Source organism: Protopterus annectens, chromosome 10.part0, assembly GCF_019279795.1.
Source record: "Protopterus annectens isolate FY-2018-M chromosome 10.part0, PAN1.0, whole genome shotgun sequence".
Lineage (NCBI taxonomy): Eukaryota > Metazoa > Chordata > Ceratodontiformes > Protopteridae > Protopterus > Protopterus annectens.
The window spans coordinates 1,839,498,665-1,839,523,899 of NC_056744.1; positions in this window are offsets into that span (position 1 = coordinate 1,839,498,665).

Sequence of the window (25,235 nt, forward strand, 5' to 3'; positions counted from 1 at the left end):
CCGTTTACAGCCCCGATATCATCGGTTCTAGATTTTCTAACCTCTCTCTTTCACCAGGGGGCTAGTTCTTCCACAGTCAAGGTACAACTGGCAGCAATCTCATACTATCACGTGGGGCAAGAGTCTGGCCCTCTTATCACTTCCAAACTGTGTAAGACCTTCCTCAAGGGTACCTTCCTCCTTAGGCCTCCAGTTAAAGAGGGGGTACCTCCATGGGATTTATCCTTAGTCTTGCAGGCCTTGACTGGTCCCCCATTCGAACCGGCTGCCACGGTTGATCTCAAATTTCTCTCTTGGAAGACAGCCTTTTTGGTGGCCATAACTTCAGCCAAAAGGGTATCAGAATTGCAAGCCCTTTGCGTCAAACCACCATATTTGGTTTTTCACCCGGATAGGGTTTACCTCAGAATCAACCCGTCCTTTCTACCTAAGGTATCTTCTGAAGCGAACATCAGTCAATCAATCCATCAATCTCCCAGTGTTTTTCCCCAACTTTCATAACAAAGGAGAGTACAAGCTTCATTCCTTGGACGTACACAGACAGTTAACGTTTTTATATCCACAGAACTGCTGGTCATAGGCAATCCGATCAGTTGTTTATCTCCTTTGCCAAAAGTAATTTTGGAAAATCACTTCTAAGGTTTCTCTCTCTAGATTGATCTCAAGTTGTATTCTGTTAGCATATCAGAGTTCGGGAAGGCCTGCACCTCAAGGAGTCCGTGCTCATTCTACTAGGGCCGTTGCCACTTCTGCAGCCTTTCAGGCTAGGGTTCCACTGGATGACATTTGTTCCGCAGCCACTTGGGCTTCATCTCACACCTTTATCAACCATTATAAAATAGATGTTTCCCGAGGTAGAGCGTCCTTTGGCTCTGCGGTGCTCCGGAATATCCTTCCATGAAGGCCACCCAAGACTTAGGTAGCTGAGGACTCTGTCCCACAGGTTGCTGACAAATGAAGTTCCTACTTCAGATTAAGAAGTTATGTACTCACCATAATGTTCCATCTGAGTAGGTATCTTCATTTGTCTGCAACCATCCCCTCCCCTCCTTCCCCCTGACCGATTGGATCGCTCTTGTGTTATTAGCATATGTTCCCATTGGGACACCTGTTATCTGTTGTGCTATAGGGCAAACTTGATCTGAGGTCAGTTAGGGCAGGCAGGGCGTTATGGGTAAGGGGGAGGAGCTAGGAGCTCAGATCTATGCTATGTTAGAAGTTGCCGGCTCGGATCCGAGATTGGATCCGTATCCCACAGGTTGCAGACAAATGAAGATGCCTACTTAGATGGAACGTTATGGTGAGTACATAACTTCTTATTTCATTTGTCTTAGTGGTATATGTGTGTCCATAGATCCTGTTTCTAAGCACCCTGCTTGTATTACCTCTATAAAATGCTTCACACAAATAACACTGAGCTACGTAAACAAAAGTGACCACCCCTTTCAATCCATCTTGCTGTTTTAAAAATAGTGACTCTCCACTAAAACTTAACTTTTTAAACAGGTAAAGCTTAAGTTACCTACTTTCACATCTAACTTCTCTAGTACACACTGCAGTGTTTAGGATAAACCATTTTTTTTTCATCTCACCTTTAAGCGTCCCTGTGACTAGCACTTGCTCTAATACCTGCTGGAAAGCACTAGGAAGCCTTAAACTGATACAAGCACTCAACTCTCCTTGTTAATAAGGAGAAATTAATTGTAGGCACTAAACAGCCTATAATTGCAAAGTACCTTGCTAAGGTAAGGGAAAACAGCTCCTGTACTTTACAAAAAAAGCACCAAACCAATCATGTCCAAGGGTCAGCTTCCGTTAATTTCTCCTATCCACATGGTGAATCTGGGCATACTGGGGCAATGCAGCAATTGCCTTATGTACACAGACAAACCTCTCCTCCTAGCACCCAACACTACAACCTGTGAGAGATGCACTTACATAGCCAAAATGGAAGCAAAGCTCTCTCCACCCAAGATTGTGCTAGACAGTCAAGAGGAGAAGGTTAACACCCACACTACACCTCAAGCAACACATAGCCCTACTAAACCCACACCACCAACACCCACATATAGCAACACTAAATCCACATATGCAGAGGCCCTTAACTGTAACCTGCCCAAGCAACAAGGACCTCTGAAGCTGAAACACAAACAAACACCAATCACAACCAAAGTGTCACATAGCTCACAACACCAGTGTGCCACCCAGCAACAGTCCCTAAGGCAAGACAACGTACCTAACACTTTAGTCATAGGTGACTCTATAGTCCAGCACACTGATGTCCCACTCACCAGGTTGAACGAGAAAATTACAGTCAGCTGCCTGTCGAGTGCCAGGATCCGCCACATAACTCATGCAGTCAAGTCACCACAACAAGTACAAATATGACTCTGTCATTGTCCTTGGAGTGAATGACTTGAGACGTACCTCCCTGCACTACATGAAAAGAGACATGGAAGAGCTCTCGGATCATGTGGCTGAGGCAGGTATGACCCTAGCCCTGAGTAACATCCTGCCTTTGCCCAGAATGATACCATAATATAAGGACAAAATGATTGACTTCAACAATTGGCTAAGCTTCTGGTGTCATTCAAAGGGGATCCAGTATCTGTCTGCCTGGGATGACATGATCGACAGACTACGATGCTTTGCCAGAGATGGTCTGCACCTGTCACCCCTGGGATTCAGGTTACTGGCTAAGGCTCTTGCCACCCCTGTAGTGCCTTTTTTAGGCAAAGTTCAAAGGACAAAACCACCACCGTAACAGGTACAAGCATGCAAAATCTGAAGGTAATGCTACTCAATGCTAGAAGTCTAACCCTCAAAATGCACTCTCTTGAGGCACTCCTAAAAATGAAGAACATTGATATTTGTGTAGTAACTGAGACCTGGTTCAAGGCTTCAGAGAACACCCCTGCAATACCAGGCTACAACTCTTACCACACATTTCGGCCAGCAAACCAGGACCGAAACACTAAAGGTGGAGGAGTGTCAATATTCACCAAGGATATTCACACCACCAGGCTAGTTGCCCAACACAATGCATCTGAAATTCTCCAGGTGCAACTAACACTAGGTAAGACTGCAATCCAAATTGTAGCTTGCTACAGATCCCCCACCATGCCCCAAGATTCTCACTACACCTTTCTAAACATACTGGAAAATATCAAGATACAACTAAACACCATAATACTGGGTGATTTTAACTACCCTGCCATTAACTGGGAAAACTACTCGTTTACCAACACCTTTGCCCAACGGTTCTTGGAATTCATAAATTCCAATGCCCTGGATCAACTAAAGTCCCACCAGGGGCTCCAATATCCTAGACCTGGTCATTACCAACATGGGAAATTGATGCTCCACACCTATGGTCAGCCCCTCGTTAGTCAGGTCTGACCATAAGCTAATCACCCTTAACATCCACATCCCTCCCCTACCCCCCAGTAAGGAAACCTCCATAAAATCTTCTCCAAAGCCAACTTCATGCTACTCAAGTCAGAAGTGACAAACTTCATGACACCTATTCAGACAGGAACTGAAAGTTTAACTGCTGAATCCTACACTAAGGCACTGTATGAGCACATCCACTCATGCATGAATCATGCCATCCCAAATAGAACCAAGATGCTGTCCTCCAAAAAAGGAAGCCAATCTGGTGGTCCCCTGCCATAAACAAACTTTACAACAAAAGGAAGAAACTGTTGCAGAAAAAGAGGAAAATGCCAGGATGCAAAAAACTCCCTTACCAGCCTCAGTAAGAAACTGAGATCCCTCATAAAATCCTCCAAAGCTAGTTGCGAAAATAAAATTGCCAAAGATTCCAAAGACAACCACAAGGCATTCTATAACTATGTCAAGAATCTAAATGGCAATGCTCAGATCTGCTCTGAGCTAAAACAGAATGGCATTAAATACATTGATCCCAAGGATATTGCCAATATCCTGGCAGATCGATTCAGTGCCAACTTCACCCCCCCTCTCACCCCCTAAATGGCCCATCTCAATACTGGAAGATTGCCAAATTCCAGTAGTAATGGCCACACAGGTAAAAAACGCACTCTCCAAAGCTAAGAATACAGCATCCATGGGACCAGATGACATCCCAGGCTGTGTACTACATGAACTACAATATGAACTGGCACCTCACCTAAGTGTCATGTTTAATCATAGCCTCACCTCAGGTGTCGTGCCCACTGAGTGGTGCAGAGCTACAGTTATCCCACTCCACAAGGGGGGATCCACCTTGGATCCCGGAAACTACTGTCCCATCAGTTTGACGAGCCTTATCTGCAAGGCCATGGAGCGTATTATCATGGAACTTATAAACAAAGACATTGGCAAACTTCAAACACTGGACCCTACCCAATTTGGGTTCGTGAAGTGCCGATCTTGTCTCCTGAACCTGATTGACTTCTTCAAATCAGTCTCCAGAGCCATGGACAAGGGTAAGGTGGTCCACACAGCCTATCTAGACCTTGCCAAGGCCTTTGACACCATCCCCCACTCTGGAATCATAGATAAACTTACTAAGCTGGGCATAAATCCCTACGTCACTCGATGGGTTGCCAACTGGCTTACTGACAGAACCCAGACTGTAAAAGTAGCCGACTCCAAATCCAGCTCCAGACAAGTGGAGTACCTCAGGGTTCAGTACTGGGACCACTCTAGTTTGGCATCTACTTCTCTGAAGTACAGGCCAACACTAAGGGACTCTGGCTAACAAAGTTTGCAGATGACTGCAAACTGCAAACTGGGAGCCATTATTGAATCCCCAAATGATGTGGATATTCTACAAAAGGGCCTTACAGAAACAGATGCTTGGTGCCAGAGCCATGGGCTCAAGCTCAATGCCAAGAAATGTATAGTTATCCCCTTTGGGGAAAAAACATGTATCCGTGAATTACCATATAGGTGGCAGTACACTAAACACCAAAAGTGTGATAAGAGACTTAGGGACACAGGTGGACAGTGGTCTCACCTTCAATAACCACATCAACACAACAGTCAGGAAATCCTTCTATGTGGCACCACCTCATCACTAAGGGCTTTTCATCCAGAAAAAAGGAGGTCATTGTCCCACTGTACTCATTAGACCCATTATAGAATACAATGCCCTGTTTGGTATGTACCTCTCAAGACATCTGCAACAATTGGAAAGGACACAGAAATACCTCACTAAAAGAATCACAGGCTTAAGCAGATGCCCTACGCTGACCACCTTAAAAAACTCCAGCTATACTCTGTCGCATATTGTCTACTCAGAGGTGATCTCTGCTTAACATACAAGGCTATGTCAAACCCAGAGCTGTTGGATATGCTACACTTAAAAAAATCCCAATCCCTCAGAGCCACACGCTCCAGGGATCTAAACCTTTTCATCATAATAAATAAAACATGCTGGAGGGATAGGTTCCTGACCCAGAGACTCCCCAGACTCTGGAATAGATTACCCATACATGTCAAGCAGAGCAGCTCATTGGCCCTTTTCAAAAGGAACCTTGACGATTGGATGGGAGAAAGGAAATTCACCCTGGGGATCATGTCAGCCACCCTGCTAGACAGGGGTCCAGAGAAGTAAATAGTGTGGGAAGAAATAGCCAGGGAATTGTTATGGCTAGACGTGTATAAGCCCTAGGGCTGATAGCCTAGTACCAACCTATGAACTTCACAGGAACATGTTTCTTACCTCGCTCCCTTATTAGTGTTGTTATAAAAAGAAGGAACCTCTCCTCAAAATAAATCTACAGTAACTGCAGTTCTGCGTTGTGTTAAGCACCACACTCCTTCACAGCAGAAGTAATTCAGTTTAACCACATCCTGAAATGTGGAATACAAAATTGTCTATGAATTTAACTCACTCAAGTGATTCTAAGAGTACTGGAGGTGTTATAAATAAACATTGCAGACTTTCTGCATTTCAGGATATGGTTAAACTGAATAATTGGAGAACTGAATTACTTCTTTTCCTGGTGTGGTTAAAGTGTTAGGGCAGAAGCCACTTTTTGTAAAGAAAACAAGTATCAATTTGAAATAGTCTTTTGAAAAAACAATGCACTGATAAAAGTAAATGACAAGATTTGCAAATAATTACTCCTAATTTTGCCTGTAACAGTTATCTGAAGAAAAAAAAAAAAACAGTTGTTCAAAATAGTATCCATATATGTCCCCCCAACAATTTTATTTTCAAAAATGAAATACCTGCACATAATGAGCTTTTTCCCCGGGCCCCTGCTGAAAATGAGTTTTACCCAGTTGGACTTTTCCTAGTCAACAAAGACAAATAAATAATAGCATGGATTTAGGTTAGAGCACAGAAAAAAAAAACAGCTTCGCTAACTTTTATAAACTGTATTCATGAAAGACAATATCAAAGTAAAATGGTTGCATGTCTATTTTTAGATCGAGCCAAATAATTTGATATAATTTCACATACAATGCTATTAGACTCAAGGAACTCGATCTTACAAATAGTATAATCAATTGGTTTAAAAGTTGCTTCAGTGTGTATGCTTGGCTTAAACAACATGAAGTGTACCACAATGTCCATTATTCGGACCTTTACTCTTTAGTATATTTTTAAATGTAAACAGCCTCTCCCCCAGCAAATGTAATGCAAAATGCAGATAATACTAATAGTATTTGTGTTCTTCCTACTTTATTTTGCTTTTGCCTCTTAAAAGTACTCAATTTTATTTATTCTGCTGCATTTATTACTGCTTGGTAGTAGCCTGATTAAATTTTAACTGTTATTCTAAGCCTTTTGGTTAAAGCACTTTTGCTTCACATCAGTTGTTTTACATTAAGAAAGTTTGTGGTCCACACTGTTGTGGCAGGACAGATAGCTTACATCCTTCTGAGTTGGGAGTTGCTGATTGAAGGCTCAATGTCTGTTATTCTAAAAGCACATTAGTTCTGGTTTAAGCACTTGGGCTCTAAGCCAGTTATTTTACATTAATAAGGTTTGTGTTCTGCACTGTTGTGGCAGGACAGGTAGCTTACATCCTTCTGAGTTGGGAGTTGCTGATTGAAGGCTCAATGTCTGTTATTCTAAAAGCACATTAGTTCTGGTTTAAGCACTTGGGCTCTAAGCCAGTTATTTTACATTAATAAGGTTTGTGGTCTGCACTGTTGTGGCAGGACAGGTAGCTTACATCCTTCTGAGTTGGGAGTTGCTGATTGAAGGCTCAATGTCTGTTATTCTAAAAGCACATTAGTTCTGGTTTAAGCACTTGGGCTCTAAGCCAGTTATTTTACATTAATAAGGTTTGTGGTCTGCACTGTTGTGGCAGGACAGGTAGCTTACATCCTTCTAAGCTGGGAATTGCTGATTGAAGGCTCAGTGTCTGCTATTCTAAAAGTGTATTAGTTCTGGTTTAAGCACTTGGGCTTCAGGCCAGTTATTCTACATTAAGAAGGTTTGTGATCTGCACTCTTGTGGGAGGTGAGGCTGGATTCTGCCCTTCTGAGCTGAGAATTTCTGGTCACAGGCTTATTGTGCCTGCTTATTTGAACTGTTTCTTTCTGAAATTGGTGTGCCTTGTTGCTGCAGCATAGACCAGATTCAGGCCTGCTGAATCTAGCTTTGTTTGTATAACTTGAGCACTGATCCAGGCCATCTTTTTTTGGAGAAGGTTCCCCTGCACCCTAGTAGCAGAAGTGTGCAGTTAGAACTTGTCTGATTGAAGACTGCTGGAACAGGGCTCGGTTTTGAGCTTTTTTTCTGGTTAATTTGGGTAACTTGTTTAAATCAGTTTGTTCGTGTTCTATTGTTTTATATATATATATATATATATATACTTCATAACACAGAAAGCTCAAAACACTGAAACCAAAGCACTGCAACTTCCAAGTCTTGAAAACACAAAACACTGAAAACACATATCAAACATATACTAAGTTTAAACAACATAAATCATAGCACTTTCCACCAAGTGTAAGCAGGGGGCAAGCCCCCCTGCGCCCCCCCTGCTACTTATATATATCAACTCCAAGATTGCACTTCACTACCCTAGGTGCAATCTTGGAGTTGATATATTTAAGAAGCAGGGGGTGTGTAGCCCCCCACATGGGGGTGCAGGGGGGCTTGCACCCCTGCTTACACTTGGTGGAAAGTGCTATGATTTATGTTGTTTAAGCTCAGTATATGTATGATATGTGTTTTCAGTGTTTTGAGTTTAAGTGTTTTGAGTTTTCAGTGTTTTGAAGTTTCAGTGTTATGAAGTGAATCCATATATATATATATATATATATATATATATATATATATATATATATATATAAATTGCACTTTCTTCATCTACTTTTACTGTATTTGTGTTTCTTCCTACTTTATTACTAGGGGCATTGACTACAACTCTGATCTGAGATATATAACAAGTATCCTTTTATGTGCATTTAAAGTGTTTTTTTTTTATTGTATCTGCTTTATTTTCTGAAAAAAAATACTTATTTCCCATCTTTCTAAGCTAGTATAGTCCAGTTTTCATGTTAGTGCTGAATTCAGGGCTGTGTTACAAATCTGTGTTTGCCCATACCTTACTTGGATAGAAGGAAGTTTCTCTGTTCACCTGTGAGAGAGGGGAGCTTTGAGCAGCCTATCTGTCCCTGGAGGAGTGGTTACAGCCAGAAATTAATAGCTTATTGGCCATTTTGGGCTAATTTCTCTCTCTTTCATTTCCCTACTATAAAAAACGCATTTGCTCGGTTTTGTGAGCCAGGCAGCGCCGGATAGCTATTCCTGGCTCCACAAAGTCTCCTCTTCAATTTTTCCCTTGGAACTAGACAAACTTTCAACTTAAGCGCTCAAGTTATTCATTTTTCAGCCCAGCACTTGCTCAAAACTCATAGCAAGCACTTATAAACCCTAGCACTAGGACCCTCCTGTACTGTACAGAAGGACAAGGGTCTCTATTCGACCTTACCAGCCATTCTGTAAAACAGTTCACTGTACCTATCCAGGCATTTCCAAAGGGCAGTTTCAGGTGTACTCTCAAGTCCAACTGGTGAATCTGGGCATTTTGAGGCAATGTTACAACTGCCTCATGTACAAAGACGACCCTCTCCTCCTACCACCAAACACTAATAGATGCGAGAGATGCAATTATACAGCCAAACTGGAGGCTAAGCTCTCTCAACCCAAGGCCGGATCAGACAGTCAAGAGGAGAAGGGAAATACTTGCATCACACCACCAGTCAACATAGACCCATTAAACCAGCACTGGCAAAAAACACACATAAATACATGAAAGCATACTCAGAGGCTCTAAATAAAAATCTGAAAAAGCAACAGAGACCTCCAAAGCAGACATCCAAGCAACCTCCACCCCCCAACACAAACCATGAAACACATACTTCACAAAACCAGTGTGCCATGCAATCACAGCCCTTAAGGCAAAATAACATACCCAACATACTAGTAATAGGTGACTCTATAGTCCGACACACTGACGTCCCACTCACTAGGCTGAATAAGGAGAAGGTTACTGTTAGCTGCCTGTTGGGTGCCAGGATCTGTCACATAACACAAACACTCAGGTCACTCCAGAACAAGTAAACAAATACGACTGTCATTGTCCATGCTGGTGTGAATGACCTGAGCCATACCTCCCTGGACTACATGAAAAGAGACATGGAAGAGCTGTCTGATCGTGTAGCCCAGGCTGCATGACCCTGACCCTGAGTAGCATCCTGCCCTCACCAAGAAAGATACCACGGTATAAAGGAAAAATTATCAATTTCAACAATTGGCTAAGTTTCTGGTTTCATTCAAAGTGGATCCAGTGTCTGTCGACCTGGGATGACATGCTTGACAAGCCACATTGCTTCACTAGAGACGGCTTGCACCATCACCCTTAGGCTTTCGAATACTGGCTAAGGCTCTTGCCACCCCCATAGTGCCTTTTTTAGGCAAGACTCAAAAGACAAACCCATCACCGTAAATAGCCAAATAACAAAAAACTGATGGTAATGCTACTCAGTGCCAGAATTCTAAACCTCAAAATACACGCACTCAAGGCACTCCACAGTATGGGGAAAATCGATATATGTGCAATAACAGAAACCTGGTTTAAGTCTCCAGAGTGCACCCCAGCACTACAGGCTACAACTTATACCATACATTTTGGCCACAGAACCCGGACCAAAATACAAAAGGTGGGGGCGTATACATATTCATCAAGGATACCCACACCTTCAGGTTAGTGGCACAGCACAATGCTTCAGAGATCATCCATGTGCAACTAACAATGGGCAAAACTGCAATTCAAATTGTAGCTTACTACAGATCACCCACCATGTCCCAGGATCCCCATTCCACATTTCTGGAAACACGGGGAAACATAAAGGTCCTACTAAACACACTAATATTTGGTGATTTCAATTACCCAAACATTAACTGGGAGAACTACTCAAGTACTAACTCCCTTGCCCAACATTTCCTAGAATTTATAAACTCAACCACCCTGGATCAACTGGTCAACACTCCCACCAGAGGTGACATGTTGGACCTGGTCATCACCAACATGGGTGACCGGTGTTCCACACCAGAAGTCAACCCCTCGCTGGCTAGATCTGACCATAAACAAATCACTTTGGATATCTACATTACGCCCCCACCCCCAGACAAGGAAACCACCATGAAAAACTTTTCAAAAGCAAACCACGTTACTTAAGACCGAGGTGGAAAGTTTCAAAGCCCCCATGCCAAAGGATAACGCTGGCCAAGCTGCAAAATCCTTTACTAATGCATTCTACGGGCACCTACAAGAATGCATGGATTGTGCTATCCCAAGCAAAACCAAGACTCACTTCTCCAAGAAAAGGAAACTAGTCTGGTGGACCCCTGCCATAAACAAGCTATACAACAGAAGGAGGAAACTAGTACAGAAAAGAGTAAAATCCCAAGAAGAGAAGACATCCCTGATCAGTATCAGCAAAAAACTACGATCCCTCATAAAATCATCCAAGGCGAGCTTCAAAAGAAAAATTGCCAAGGACTCCAAAGATAACCACAAGGCATTCTTTAGCTATGTCAAGAATCTAAGTGGCAATGTTCAGATCTGCTCAGAGTTAGTGCAGAATGGCACAAAATACAATGAACCGACTGATATCGCCAACATCTTGGCAGACAGGTTCAGTGCAGACTTCACCCACCTCACCCCCAAAAGGGCCCATAACCATACCAGAAGAATGTAGAGCCTCTGAAATCACAGACACTCAGGTTAAAATAGCCCTCTCCAAAGCCAAAAACACAGCATCAGTAGGACTGGACGGTGTCCCAGGCTGTGTCCTACATGAGCTCAAAGACGAACTAACCCCTCACCTAAACACACTGTTCAAACTCAGCCTCTCCACAGACTATGTACCCATAGAGTGGCACACAGCAATGGTTATTCTGCTCCACAAAGGTGGAGCCACAACGGACCCCGGGAACTATCACCCTATAAGCCTGACTAGCTTGGTCTGCAAGGCTATGGAGCACATCATCATGGAACTCATTAACAGAGACATTGGGAACCTCCAAACACTGGACCCTACCCAGTTCGGCTTTGTTAAGGGCAGATCATGCCTCCTAAATCTGGTGGACTTCTTTGAGACAGTTACCAAGGCTATAGACAAGGGAAAGGTGGTACACACAGCCTACCTAGACCTCGGGAAGGCCTTAAACACCATTCCCCATTCTGGTATTATAGACAGGCTCACAAGCCTGAGTCTACATCACAAGATGGGTTGCCAACTGGCTATGATGAGAGTTGCGGGAGCTAGGTCCGACACAAAACCAGTTACAAGTGGCATTCCCCAGGGCCAGTCCTAGGACCCCTGCTGTTCGGCATATACTTCTCAGAGGTACAGGCAAGCACAGGAGGACTATGGCTGACCAAGTTCGCAGACGACTGCAAACTAGTGGCTATAAGTGACTCTCCGGCTGACACAGACATCCTCCAAAAGGGTCTCACTGAGACGGATACCTGGTGTCAAAATCATGGCCTCAAGCTAAATGCCAAAAAGTGCATAGTCATCCCCTTTGGAAAAAAACAAAGTACCTACAAACTACCACATAGGTGGTAGTCCCCTAAATACGGAAGATGTAATAAGGGATCTGGGGACCCAAGTAGATAGTAATCTCTCCTTTGATAATCACATTGCCAAAGTATTTAGAAAATCCTTCTATGTGGCCTACAGATCAAAAGAGGTTATTGTGCCCCTCTACTCATCACTCATCACTCATCAGACCCATCATAGAGTACAATGCCCCATTTGGGATGTACCTTACAAGACACCTGCAACAGCTGGAAGGACCACAGAAGTACTTCACAAAGAGGATCACTGGCCTCAAACAGATGCCCTATGCAGCTCAATTGAAGAAACTCCAGCTGTACTTGGTTGCATACTGCCTATGCAGAGGTTATCTCTGCCTGACATACAAGGCCATGTCCAACCCGGAATTGATGGACATGCTCCACCCCCTCGAGCCACATGCTGTAGGGATCTAAACCTCACCACAACAATAAATAGGACATGCTGGAGGGATATATTCCTGTCCCAGAGACTTCCCATGCTTTGGAGCAAGATTCCAATCTACATTAGGCAGAGTCCCTCAGTAACACTCTTCAAGAGAAACCTTGATGAGTGGATGGAAAATAGAAAGTTTACCCCGGTGATCACTTCAGTGGCTGTGCTGGACAGAGGCACAGGGAACTAATCTAAGGAGGTGGCGAAAGCCAACACATTCTGGCTAGGCTTATAAATGCCATTGGACAGATAGCCTAGTACCTACCTATGAACCTATATGTGTGACGTCAATCTTCATATATTCTCGATTGATAGGTTATGGTTCTAATCCTCAGAACCAAACTGGCCATTAGATAGCTTGCATCATCCAAAAGTCTCTCAAGTTCATTATCTACCCACAATGCCCCATGTCTACATTACCTCAGATCTCATTTGCCGCTCTTACAGCAAGATGCATCAGCCGACGTCTCTCTCGTAGCTAAGTAAAAATGTTATTATTGCAAAATTTTCTTATTAGCTTTTTCTGGTTTCTAATTCATTAGTTTTTTTTCATACTTTGGTCTCCCCTCTGTTTCAGTGAGAGCGTTTCCCTTCACCATCGGTATTTCTTATCTACCATTGTTGGTGGTCCCCTTCCTCCTCTCTTCCCCTTACCTTTCGGTAATCTTTTTACCATTGTTGGTAGTTCCCTTCCTCCTCTCTTCCTCTTACCTTTCGGTAATCTTTTTGCCATTGTTGGTAGTCCCCTTCCTTCTCTCTTCCCCTTACCTTTCGGTAATCTTTTTACCATTGTTGGTAGTCCCCTTCCTCCTCTCTTCCCCTTACTTTTCGGTAATCTTTTTGCCATTGCTGGTAGTTCCCTTCCTCCTCTCTTCCCCTTACCTTTCTGTAATCTTTTTACCATTGTTGGTAGTTCCCTTTCTCCTCTCTTCCCCTTACCTTTCGGTAATCTTTTTGCCATTGTTGGTAGTTCCCTTCCTCCCCTCTTCCCCTTACCTTTCGGTAATCTTTTTGCCATTGTTGGTAGTTCCCTTCCTCCTCTCTTCCCCTTACCTTTCGGTAATCTTTTTGCCATTGTTGGTAGTTCCCTTCCTCCTCTCTTCCTCTTACCTTTCGGTAATCTTTTTACCATTGTTGGTAGCATTTTCCCTTTGTGGTGGGACTGTTTTTTCTTCTTTTCTTTTTCTACCTCTCCTTTTGTTTTTTTTCAGCTATGGCAGATAAATCCAAAACTACTACTACTGGTTTTAAGCAGTGTAAAGTGTGTGGCAGGAAAATGCCAAACTCCGATGGACGTGAATGCTGTGTGTACTGTTTGGGTGCATCCCACTTGAATGTTGAGTGCTCTATCTGCCAGAGTTTCAGTAATAGAGCCCTGATAGGGCATAGAAACAAGTTGATCTTCTAAGGGCTTATTAAAGCCCCTTTCAAAGAAGCCTTGTCCAAGGCTGACCAGTCTCTGACATCTCATTTGGCACTGATACCAAAGAGGCATAAACACTCTTCTGCAAATTCCTGTTCAGAACCGAGATCTAAGGTTGCGAAGCTTTCAGAACAGGGTGATTATTCATCACCAACTCCCTTATCGATGCCATCGACACCGACTATGACTTCTGGGCAGGTTACAACACTGATTATGACTGGTTTGACTATGGTTCCAATGATGGCACCAATTTCTACTACTGCCGTTGCAGCACCAACTTCTTCTACAGCCCTGCAGATGCTCCACTCTGCCCCTTTGCCAAAGACAGGTTTTTTGGTTCCACCCATTTCTGCTTATTTCCTGTCTATTGACCTTTTTTGGGGGCAACTCCCCAGCCCCTTTTTAAAGAGACCTGAGTCTCCATCTGGCTTGTTCGTTCGCTCCACCAGGAGTCCATCTGAAGTTGATATAGTGAGGTTGGCGGACCAGCTTCTGACAGCTAGGGGTCTTCCCCCATTTTCTCAGACCCCTCTCTCCCCAGTGCAGAGGGTTTCTGTCCTACAACCCCTTCTTATACTCCTCCTCTAACCTCTTTGCAGGCTTTAGAGCAGTCAACTCCAACCACTCAGACACCAGTGACCTCAGCACCTACAAATTTTTTGTCTTCGGTTCCGGGTGCAGTTCTGACTCCTTCTGTTGTTTTGGGACTGATGGGTCTATGGGACCGGGTCTTCACCATTGGGCCTGAGAGGTTCGAGTCAGCTCCTGTAGTTTCTTCAGAGCCAGCCTTACCTTTTTGGGCTGTGTTGACAGAGGACTCGTCCTCAGTATCAGCTTTTCAGGTGGGTTTGTTGGTGCAAGGTGTGACCCCAATTCCGAGTTTGTCTGTCTCAGTTCTGAGCTCCCATCCTTCCTTCGGGGAGGGGCTGCTTTTCAAGCCATTGTAAGAGCTTTGACCACTGCTTCTTCTCAGGTGGACCCTATGTTACCAGACTGTCACCCAGTGACTCTTGCTTATCTGGAGCTACCACTGACTTCCACCCCCAGACAGCAAGCTCCAAGGCTGCTAGAGCTGCCGACCAAAGGACTACCCTCTTTCAAATTCTCTCTAGATGCTCCCACTGAAGGGCCTCCTCAGAAGAAGTTGTGTATTAGGAAATACCTGGACTCTCCTGAAGAATCCATCACTGAGGAAATAGATTTTGATGAGGGGGAGGGTACCCCCTAGTCACCCACGGAAGACGCCTCCTTTGGAGACATTCTAGAGATCCTTAAACAGGGGGGTGATTGAAAGCCCAAAGGCTCTTCTTCTGAGGAATCTGTTTACTTGCAGACCTTTGGAGCTCACCCATCTACCTCCTGGGTGACCCCACTCACTGACGACCTCATTAAACTAATGGGTCAGCAGACTTGGAAGGCTCCTGACTCTATAGAACCTATCTCCCAGAGACCTGATAAAATTCTTTCCACTCCTGAGGACCAAACATACTGGGAAAAAGTTTTAGCGGTAGATGCCATTGTGGTAGGTGCTGCCACTAAGAAAGAACCAGCCAAGGAAAGTTCTACTGTACATCCCCCTAACCAAGAGTCGAGGACGATGGACAGGTTTGGGAAACAGGTCTGCATATCATTGACCTTTTCCATCAGTCCTTGAATTTTTTGACACACTTCACTAGGCTTCAGAGGGATCTGGTCAAAGAGCTGTCAGATACCCTGGCAGGAGCAGTAGCTGAGGAGGTCCAGGAAACAATGGCCTCCCAGTTAGCTACCCTGGAATCTATCTCAAATTCCTCCATGATAATTGCACATGCAGCCGAACATGCAGCAATTCGATGACACACTTGGATGCTCCTCTGTAAGTTTGCAGAACCATTCAAGTCTTCCTTCACCAGTGCTCCTTTTGACAGATCATCTTTGTTTGGTCCCAAAGTAAAGAAAACTCTATCCAGGTGTGAGAAAGATGGAAAGACTCTGTCTGCTGTGGGAATACGTTTTTCTGCTCCACAACGATCTTATTCCAGGAATCAAAGGAATGGTAAGATGTGGTTCAAGAAGTCCCAGAAGCCTTTCCAGGACACAAGTGGCACAGACTCCCCCGGGGCAGAGGAGGGAGTTACAATGGAAGACACCATCTTAGAGGCAGGGGTGGTCCACAGAACCAGGGTTCCAGGGAGTCCTTGTCTGGCCAATCCTACCAGTGCTCCAAAGAAGACCTGATTGCTTGCATCTGGAGGCAGTTGAGGGAAGATTCTTTTGCACCCAACAGCCTGGCGATGAATAACCTCAGATACCTGGGTGTTAAGAATAATTGCCAGAGATTATCTTATCCTTTCACCCTTTATCGAAAACCCCGAACAAGACTCCCCAACCTTCCACACAGTCAGAGGGACTAAGCAGCATTAGAAATATGAAAGGTGCTACAAAACAGAGTCATTCAAGTAGCCCCACAAGACTAGTTAGGATCTGGATTTTACTCAAGGTTCTTTTTAGCGCCAGAGAAGACAAGGGACTGAAGACCAACTTTGGATCTCAGCATTATAAACAAATTTGTCCAACAGTCAAAATTCCGGATGTCATGGTTCAGTCAATACTTCCCTTTCTGGAGGAAAGCACTTGGATGTGCTCTATAAACTTTCAAGATGCATATTACCACCTAAAAATGGGCAAACGCTCAAGAAAGTTTCTCTGTTTCCAGCTAGGAGCCAGTCACTAGTAATTCAGGGTGCTGCCCTTTGTTCTCACCACAGCCCCCAGGGTGTTCACCAAATGTATGGCAGCAGTGACAGCACATTTGAGGCTGCACAAATTTCGAGTGTTTCCATACCTTGACGACTGGCTCCTCACTGCTTTCACCAGGCATCTACATCTTAAAACAATGGATTTCATATTGAAACTATCTCAACAGTTGGGCGTCACGATCAATATTGCAAAGTCTCAACTGACCCCTTTTCAGGATATGAAGTTTATCAGAGCTCATCTCAACACTCTGTCTTGTGTGGCCTCTCTACCCCACCACAGGTTGCAGAAAATTCAATCTCAGGTTCAGCCTATTCTTTACTCAAGCAAGGTACCAGCACAACTGCTACTTCAAGCATTGGGCTCCATGGCGATGGCGATCAGTCTAGCTCCACTAGCAAGATTTCACATGAGACTTCTACAATGGCTTCTTGTCAACAATGGTCAATTCTAACCCATCCTATGAATCACCCAGTTTTTATAACCAACAACTGCAAAGACGACCTATCCTGGTGGATGCAATCCAAAGAGATTCTTATAGGCTGTCCCTTTGTCCCTCCTCATCCCAAAGCCATTGTGACCATGGATGCTTCCCAGATGGTGGGAGGGGCATTATCTGGGGAAGACAGTCCAAGACACTTGGTCCCCTTTAGAGGCCAATCTGCATATCAATGTTCTGGAGTTGAGGGCAGAGCTTCTAGTGTTGCAAGCATTTCACTCTGCCTTATCTCAGGGAACAATAGCAATTCAATCAGACAATATGTCCATAGTCTGGAACATCAACAGACAAGGAGGAACCAAGTCTTACCCTCTATCTTAAGAAGCCCTTCGAGTGTGGCAATGGACCATAGCCTCTGACTGCTTTCTGATAGCAACGTACATCCCGGGAGTTCAAACATGACAGCAGACAAACTGAGCACATGCATTCTTATGCCTCACAAGTGGTCTCTAAATCCCAGAGTGGCAAAGAAGATCTTTCTTCGCTGGGACCAGCCTTGCCACAACCCGTTTGCTTCACACCTGGACAACAGTTGCAGAAGCTACTTTGCCCTAATTCCAACTCAGGGGCATCCCTGAGAGATGCTAGTCTCCTTGATTGCCCCCCAGGTCTTCCCTCCTTTCCATCTGATACCCCTTTTCCTCAAGAAAGCAGCTCAGTTGAGAAGCAAAGGAATACTCATTGCACTTTACTGGCCTCGACAAATCTGGTATCCCTTCCTATGGCCTCAACTACTTTGGTGCCCGTGGATTCTGGACCCAGTTCCAGACCTTCTGTCTCATCCCCATCGAATCATGCATCCCGTCTACAAACTCTCAAGCTGACTCCTTGGTTTCTCCAATTCCGTTAGTCTCCAGGCATAATGACATTCCATCTCCTGTACGACACATTTTACTGGCATCCCACAAACCATTCACCAGGAATCTTTTCCTCAGTAAATGGAAGAGATTTTCTATCCAGGCTTGTGATAATTGTCTCGACAACTTTTCAGCCCCAGTGGAGAAAGTTCTAGAGTTTTTAGCTACTGTATTTGGTAAAAGAGCTTCTGCTTCTACAATTAAGGTTATCTTCGCAGCCATCTCAAATTTTCATAACGGTTTCGGTGACCAGCCCTTAATTTGTCACAGACTTTGTAAGGTTTTTCTTAAAGGGACAATTCAGTTAAAGCCCCCATTCAAAGATCCTCTACCACCATGGGATTTGACAATTGTCATGCAGTCACTTACATCATCTCCCTTTGAACCTGCAGCTACCTGTGACTTAAAATTCCTTTCTTGGAAAATGCTTTTATTTATAGCTGTTACCTCTGTAAGACGAGTTTCTGAATTACAGGCTCTATGTTCAAAACTCCCTTATCTTGTTTTCCATGAAGACAGAGTTTCACTCAGAACAAACTCATCCTTTCTTCCTAAAGTGGTTTCAAAGGCCAACATTAATCAGTCTATAGATTTGCCTGTATTTTTTCCAAATTTTTCTAATAAAGGTAACTATTGTTTACACCTTTTGGATGTCCACAGGCAGTTATATTTTTACCTGGAGAGAGCTAAACAATTCAGACAATCAGAACAGTTATTTGTTTCATTTGCGGGTGTAACCTTGAGCAAACCTGATTCTAAGGTTACTTTGACGAGATGGTTAAGAGATTGTATTTCCTTTATTTACACAAAAAAGGAATCTAAAGCTTCCTATGCCAGTGAAAGCACATTCCACCAGATCTATGGCTACATCAGAGGTTTTTCATTCTAAGGCTTCCATGCCAGAGATATGCACAGGAGCAGCATGGGCTATCCCACATACCTTTATTACTCATTACAAATTGGATATAGTATCTTTGGGGAAAGCCTTCTTTGGGTCTCTGGTTCTCAGGAATGTACTTCCATAGGGCCACCCAGGATCTAAGGTAGCTGGGGACTCTGTTCCATCAGTCAAGAATAGATGAAGGTTGACAACATCAGATAAAGAAGTTACGGCTTGCCATAACATTCCATCTGCATTGTCGATCTTCATCTATTCATGTGTCCCACCAACCTGCACCCTTCTGTAGAGTCCTGGTGGAGCGACTTGCTGTCCTGGGTTTCCCTGTTAGGATGTACCTTGGACATGGCTTCTGACTTGATTTAGGGGTCTCAGTATTGTTTTCTGTAAGTCTGCAAACTCGATCTGAGGTAATGTAGAGAGGGACATTGTGGGTAGACTATTAGCTCGAGAGATTTTTAGCTGACGCGAGCTATATAATGGCTAGATCGGTCCCGAGGCTTGGAACCGTAACTCATCAGTCGAGAATAGATTTATTTTTATTTATTTATTATTTATTACATTTGTTAATCAGGTATGTCCGACTGGGCCAGATGCCCATTTTCAGCGGAGACCCGGGGAGAAAAGCTCTGCAAAAATATAAAACAACATATAAAACAAAAGCACAGTAACAGCAATACGTTAGTACAAGAATTATTTTATAATATCAAGAAACAGTGCAATTACAAGGTCATGTTGACTAGAGGAGACCAAGGGAGAAAAGCTTGACAGTAGTGCAACACAACCAAGAAGCAGTAAAAATAGTAAAAAATAGTAAAAAAAGTAAAAATAGTACAAAGAATACAAAGGCAGTAGCAGTAACAACCAAGTAGCAGAACATATAGTTCAATCAGTGAACTGTACAATTACAGCGTTGAGTGAGCAAACACTAGATAGGATCTAAAATAAAGTTTGCAAAAGAGGTTAGGAGATAGTTGAGATAAAGGTAAAAAAATAAAAATAAAATAAATGAAGATGAACAACACAGATGGAACTTTATGGTAAGACGTAATTTCTTTTTTACAAATATTGAAAAATGGCAAGAGCAATCTAAACCAATCCTAAAATCCAAATAAAACTTAACTAATGTATTTAACCCTAATGTTTATCAATCCAACTAGTACTAAAAATCTTAATAGTCAATAATGCTAGAAGTCGGCTAGTGCAAAATGCAAAACTAATGGATATGATAATTGACTATAGATTAAAATCTGATCAGCATATCCAATATGCAGTTCAAAAAGCCAACTATAAAAAAGACTTCTTTATAAAGTCAGACATTTTCTGTGAGAGAATGAATGGAAGACCACACCTCAGACCTATCTATTCCCTAGTCTGCTGTGTGCCTCATCAGTTTTGACAAACCTACAGTCCTCTTAGCTAGCCAAACTACAACAATCTTATGTTTGCAGTAATCATGGTAACCAAGCACATCAATGTCTTGTACTTTACTCCTTTAAATGAAGACTGCCCACAAGATCTTGAATACCCCCCCGAGATGCCCTGCCACCAGTCAGTTATTAAAGTGGTACTAACGTCATGCCGAATTATAACACTTAGTGCTTACTCAAAAATCTAAAAATCATAAAGATGACTGCCTGTCTAAATATTAAACCATTATACTGTCTCCCAACAAACAACAGGAATATCTCCTCTCCTCTACAGTTTTAAATACTGGAAATGTACTCTTTCATTGAACTGGTCCTGCACCGGTAAAACTCTTATTACTAAGCTCCCCCTTATTCTTATCTTATCCCATGCATGTTTTGAAAAGCTGATTAAATCATACCTGTCCAAAAACAGCCCTCCTCTTGTACCAGAACAGGTATGAAGTCCCTTCTTTATGCAGCTGAAATAAACATAACAAAATCCTCACACTTTGTCTCGTATTTACAGGTCACAAGTGAATAACTGTTTGGATAATATGTATACACCTTGTTTGCTGTCAGTGTCAAAATTTCATTGTGAATTTGTATATAAACTGTAAAATAATGCTAAATGTTCTGTAGATATGTATGACTTCAGCTTCTGTAAACAGTATAAATTGCACTTAACATGGCATTTACCTGTTAAGTTGAATATATCTCTGTGTTATACAGTATACTTTTATTCTTAGCTCATGCTAACTACCTGTGCAAGCGTAGTTAACATGGAGAGCTTCTCCCAAGGCCTCTGCTGAAAAGGGCTTTACCCAGCTGGACTTTCCTGGTAATCAAAGGCAAATAAATAAACAGCTTCTGGACATGGAGCTCCCAGTGGTTCCTGAAAGCCTCTTGGAGTCAGCACTCACAACCTGGACATGGGTTTCAGTCTGCTTCTTGAGGGCTTCTTGGACTCAACATGGTCCCTAAAAATGAAACTCCCAGTGTTTGGTTGCTGAGGGCATGTTAAAGTCAGCACTCACAACCTGGTCATGGAGCTTCCAGTACTGCCCTGCATGCATAGGAGTTATCATGAAATACAGATCAGGTGTCCAGGAATGATGGGAGGTCATTCTCCCTGCCAGAGACTGCCTAGTCTCTGAATACAGATGCCACAGCTTTTGCATGGGATGTCCTCGTAGGAATCTTCTAATTTTAAGAATCCTTGATCCCACTTGCGAAGAAGTCTGCATGTCAACTTGAAAGAGATACTAGCAATCCTGTTAGTCCTTAAGGCATTCAGAAACCAGTGGAAATTAGATGTCCTAATACCCAGCATAGACAGCACCATAGTAGTTGGTACATAAACAGGGATGTAGGAGATGTTATCCATTATATGCGCTCGTACAGGTTAATGGCTCAGTCCAATCTGGAGCTCAGGGCAATTTATCTGCATTGCAACAGCTACCATGCAGTGTCACTCAAATAAAAAGGTTACTAGAAAAGCAAAAACCTACCTCACTGCCCCCGACATTTTTCCATTTAAATAAATTCCAGCAAGTACAATAAATAAATCTGTATGTGAATTTTATGTTCCAGTCCTGTGGAAGCAATGTTCTGTAATACCTCTTCATAAAAAAGAAATAAGCAATTCCCTTAGTAATTTTAGAACTACTGTCATACCATCCCATCTCTAAAATACTTAAAAAACATATACAAAAACAGCTGTTACATCATCACCTTATAAATAACAATTTATCAGCTACACAACATAGTTTTTTACATCAATTCAGCACTGAAACTGCTCTTTTACTCTTCTTACATACTATTAATAATAGCAAAAACAAGAGTCTTCTCACTGCTGTATTCGCGTAGACATATCCAAAGCCTTCCATCTCTCACATGCTCCTTTTACAAAGTCTAACTAATATGGATCTGAGACACAGCAAGTTAAAATGGTTCAAAGGTTATCTGTCTAATCACTAATAAGCAGTTTCTATGTTTGCACTCAATAATATAGGTGTTCCACAAGGCTCAATACTTGAATCGGTTTTATTCATTATCTGTGTAAATGACACGCATGTGGGCCAGTTCTGTTCAGTGTCTGTGTAAATGACATGCATTCAGACCAATGCTATTCATTTATCTTTGTAAATGACATGCATTCGGACCAATGCTATTCATTTATCTTTGTAAATGACATGCATTCGGACCAATGCTATTCATTTATCTTTGTAAATGACATGCATTCGGACCAATGCTATTCATTTATCTTTGTAAATGACATGCATTCGGACCAATGCTATTCATTTATCTTTGTAAATGACATGCATTTGGATCAATGCTATTCATTTATCTTTGTGAATGACATGCATTTGGACCAATGCTATTCATTTATCTTTTGGACCAATGCTATTCATTTATCTTTGTAAATGACATGCATTTGGACCAATGCTATTCATTTATCTTTGTAAATGACATGCACACCAAGCATACCTTTTAACCTCTTAACACAAGAAATATGGACAAAGTCAAACACAATACTAGGGACAAAGGTTGCAAATCACGGACAGATTTAATGTATTGCTCTTATAAACTTAGAAGTTATCTAGAATAGCATGAATTGAATTACCATGTATTTTCTGAGGGTCTATATTATATGACCTAAAGTTCGTAATATCAAACGCTCTGAAAAGTGAAAATGCCAGACCTCGAATTGCTTCTTGTGGGATCACAGTACAGTGAAGGTTGAAATGTTTACACTTTTCTCACTGTATTGTGATCTCGGAGTTGCTATATATTTAGCGGGGGAGGGGGGTGCAGCCCCCCACAATAAGGAGTTCGAGGTCTGGCATTTTCGCTCTTTAGAGCGTTTGATATTATGAACTTTCGTTAATATAATATAGACCATTTTCTGAAAGATATGAAATTTGAAACTCAAATGTCTGTCATTATTTAGTGATGTTAGACTTGAATGATTTGCCAGAAAACCACACATTTTATGAGGAACATTTCAAAATATGAAGCAAATATCTGGACATTCTGAAATCCCTGGACAGTTGAGAGGTATTGTCAATATTACTGATTCCATATTAATACAGTACCCCAGTGACTCCTGTGGTATCTGTTCTGCTAACTCCCTCAGTTAGTTGCATTTCTATACAGCTTAACCGTCAAAGCCTAGAACATTGGCTTAAAGACTCACATCTTTTATTAAATGCCAGTAAAATTAAATTACTCATACTTGGTTGTAGTGATATCTCAGTTACTTTACAAAATAACACAGTAATTGAACAAGGTTCACATGCCACACTTGTATGTATAGTCATACATCATAAATTGCCCTTCAAGAAACATAGTAACTTTACAACCTCAAAAACTCATGAAAAGTTAGGTAGGAAAAGTCAAAATGCTACCTAACTAAATCAACCCAACTACATAGCACCCATCCGCTGTTACTTCCTACATTACTATATGTATCCTTTATTGTTACTAATATTCCAAAAGCTCACTTACATAAGCTAGAACAAACATACAGCAAAACTGCAAAATACACTTAATGACCCCAACAAAACTCAACAATGTAAAGCACTTTGTGAGATTAACTGGCTACAGTGAAAACACGTTTTAACATTTAGCCAGTTAAAAAAACGCACATAGCATTCTATGTGAATCCAGCAGATGCCCTTCTATCTGTAATTTACTTCCAAAATAAATGCTTTGCAGAGACCCAAGATCTCAAGCCCAAAACCTCCTAGAAACTGCCAGATCAAAGGACCACTTTGATGACTTCTTTACCCTGTGTTTATGTTCCTAACCTGTGGAATTCCTTTACCCCAAACCTTAGACATGAATTTAAACATAAAATATTTCTGTATAAACTAAAACCTCCCGAACTTCTCCTGGGACCTGTTCTTGTACCTGAATTTCATCTCCGCAAATCCTCTTCATGCTAAGTTGTCCTTCTCTTCCTGTACCTTCTATAACCACTGCAGTGTCTACATTCTTAACATAATATTTAACTGTTTTCATATATCGTCAGTGTGTTTATTTGTAACCCCTTCATTACTGATGTTTTGTATGTACATATGTAGTTTCTAACTTTTGCATATGCATTCAAGAAAATGTATGTACAGTTGATTTTTTGTTGCCTCTTTTGAATAATTGTGTTTTTGTTCCCCAGACCCCCACTGAAAATTGGTTTTGGCTTGGTTGAATTATTCCCAGTCAACAAATGGAAATAAAATGTGACCCTTATTCATTGCCTGTTTGACCACTAGGACAAATTCAATGCACTTTGAAAATGATACAGCTGAAGAATCCAGAGCTGCATTCACTTTGCCCACCTAGCTCCAAAAAAACATTTTACTTCCCTTCCCTTCTATTTTAGGACTCCGTTCCTTATCCAAACAATTGTTGGAGTAGTATGAAAAGGCATTCCTGTTTGTGATCTGCACAGCAGTCCTGCTGCCCTCCCTAAGCATTCTGGTCACAGGAGCAGTGCAGTGCAGTCCAGAGCAGGCTGCTCCCTCGCTGCTTGACTTTGCTCCTTAAACTTGCAGATTCAGGCAGCTGAGTGGATGTAGATTGCACCTTTCTGTTATGTTCTCCAGATCATACATTGTCAGCCAAAGTCCATTTGGCTTTTTGGTCTTTAATATAATGGCCTTTCTGTCTGATAGTGCCTCATGATAGCTGATTTGCTAGCAACACTTGAGAGTAAGCAGATAACATTTTTTGTTCTAGCAGTTTCCCTGGGTCTTGTTTACTCATTGAAATTACCCTGAAGCACTCCTTGCAATGTGCACATTATCCAACATAAAGTGTCTGATTTTTTTTTCATTTCTGCACTTTTACTTCCTTTGATTCAATTTTCAGGCTGCAGTAAAGCTCTCCCAAACCACACAGC